The following is a 2,896-nucleotide window of genomic DNA, read 5'->3' as shown; positions in this document are numbered from 1 at the left end:
TCCGCTACCCCGACGCTCTAACCATTGCGGTGACCAGAAACTAGGGTGAGCTAAAACACCACGACCAAGTTTTGAATAGTCGGAAAAGGAAGGCGCTACGTGAGTTAGGTGACCAGATTGTTCTGCGCTTCGGATTCAAAGGTGATGGCAGCGGAATTCACCAAAAGGATTCAAAGCTTTGGGAAAAATTCAAAGCCAGTGGAGCGCGCTTGGGCTGAAGATGGTCCAGTAAGACAAACGATCAGAATGCAAAGGAAACAAATTAGCGTCGAACAAGCAGATAACTTAGAAACTTTCAACAACCGTAAAAAAACAAGAAAAGCCAAGAGATAGCTAAAATTATTGTTCAATCGACCAAGCAAACATCTCAAGGCTAGCCTGAACAGTGCACATCGATAGTTGAATGGTCCAATCTGAATAAAGCAACAAAGACACTGAAGTGGAGCCACTTGACGAGGCGAAAGCTGTCCGATAGCCAGACCTAGCGCAACATAAATCACAAATCCTAAAGACTTGCAGTTGCATACCGCTATCTAGAAGCCATACATAACCAAGCGGAGAGCTAGTTAGAATAAAGAGGCAACCTGAATCGGCAAGATGGGCTGCCCATTTGTAAACTGGCTTCAAAAACTGAAGTATCAATGAACCAGAAGTTTGCGTTATAACCGTTGGAAGTAAAATTGATGGGGCTAATGCACAACGAGAGTAGACGCTAGTAGAGGTGTGAAGCAGAGACATACAGTACGAGAGGGGCGGCAAAGCATATCAGCAGCTCAAATGTGCAGTCTCATGCTTGAGGCTGGTAGAAGCGACCTTATAAGAACCGGAGGAATTGGAGGCGTGCAGCATTAGAGAACCTCAAATGGGGTTACTTAATCCCCCCTTCGTGTCTGTTGGCAGTCCTCCACTACATACAAGGTTGTCCGGAGTCTCACCGCCGGCGGATACACCGGCGAGCAGAAGCGCTCCACCGCAAACGAATAATCTGTCATGCGACACCCCCTCAAATGCACAAAGATCGAGTTGGAAACATAAAAATGAGGTAGATGGTTGGGCACGTTTTTATTGTGGTGTAGGCCTTATTGGAATCTTCATACACAAAAACAAAGTAACGGAGATAATGGCGGATTTAATGGAAAGCTAAAAGTTATGCGCCGGTTTCACAATCACAAACGTATCTGGTTTTTAGCAGTAGTCACAAACACATACCAAGTGGCCAATTCACCACCAAAAGAATGTTCTGATGAGAAACAATAACAAAACTAGATGGCATACCGCGCTTGTTTTCCCGAAGTGGCACGAACGAAATTGCGGACATACGTGCGGCGGGTCAAGAGATTTTATTACGAAACAACGCAAATGTCGGTAAGCCTGGATTCCATATAATCAGCTGCATTTGAAGGGTTACTAAGTGTAGAACCCGCGGGGTTACGGTCGGCAGAGTCCCAGACGTTCCGCTTGTCTGTCGGATTGGACATATCTAAAGGAGCCGAGGACAACGAAGGAAAGCAAAAGAGGGTAAGAAGTGACCATCCCTAAGAATGGAAGTACTCGTGTGTTCCTTACTGATATCTAAACAAAACCTTCGGTCCTGGAGATGACACTGCTTGGCGAATTTCAAGGCCAAGAAGACTCCCGGATGGAGAGGACTCTTGGCAAACAAGAGGGTACGTCATCTACATATCTTTAAAGCAAAAAGTGGCCCCTTGATTGCTTGTTTGGAAGACACTTTGGTTCGCTGAGAATCATCACTTTTGCTCTGCATAGTGGGAGTTTTGGGATTGGCCTTGATCGGCGTGTAAACCTATGCAAAATTTTGGTGATGGAGAGCCGCAGTCTCTCTGCAACTAACACATCAACCGGGTGGCCAATTCAAGCCCGCTTTGCACGTCTATTCTGATCCTTAAAAACTGGCAAATAAACAGCGGGGCGAAATTCTGGGCTAGCTACGTAATTATTTTTCAGGCAATAGTGACCAACGGTTGCGTACTTTCACGGGAAAGTTAGGATAAAGCTAATTTCGCACTTTGTGCTTCGTAAACCGTTAGGATAATTGACGGGCCATTTGCCCTTAAAATACCTGTCAAGTCTTTCAGTCTCCTAAAGGTTTCAATGCAAACTGGAATTAAAGGAATGGACGAAAAGTAAACTCACCCTTATATAAACTGGGGTCTGCCAGGCTTTACACAGAAGGAGGTCTTTCGTGCTCGTATAACCCTAAAAAGCTGACTTAATTTGAAAAGAAAAGAGGTGCTTATCGGCCAAAATCATACCACCAAAATACGGGACCAAGAGCCTCAACGCTCAGCCGAAGAGAAGTAAACAACTGGCCAAAAGTTGTCACATGATACTGACGAATCAAAAGTTCCCCGTAACCAACAGTACCTCAGTGGGTAGGGGCCTTAACAAATCAACCAAACTATACTCGGCTACTGGGCATTATTTTTGGTTCGATGGAGTAATGCCCCTACTGAACACTGCTTAGTGTAAAGGCCGTACGTTAAATCTGGGTTTCATCCAGTGGCGTCTTTCTCCATATCTGCTGTTAAAAAACGAGTTGCTATGTATGTGCGGGGCATTATCTAGTCCATCATTTTCCCCAAAAACCGCTGTGTGTAGAAAGAAAACTTTTGTGACAAAATGTTATATTTATCCGTATTTATATAAATCAGACCGACTATATTTGCTGCACCTTTTTTAAGCGTGTTCGAGTTATTCTTTATCAGTAATGTTTGGCGCGAATTCGGGTTTAAAGTTGCACCAGTCTAGCCCAACGGGCTTTGTTATGGACTTTACGTCAGATTTTTGTTTGGAGGTTGGTGGCCGCTGCCTGAATAGTAAGTGCGTGTTATTTGTGCGCGCAGCGGGTAAAAAAGCAAGAAGGCCTGGGTGGCTG

This window comes from Opisthorchis viverrini (genome assembly GCF_000715545.1).
Source record: "Opisthorchis viverrini unplaced genomic scaffold opera_v5_430, whole genome shotgun sequence".
Taxonomy (NCBI): domain Eukaryota; kingdom Metazoa; phylum Platyhelminthes; class Trematoda; order Opisthorchiida; family Opisthorchiidae; genus Opisthorchis; species Opisthorchis viverrini.
This window is presented reverse-complemented; position numbering follows the sequence as displayed.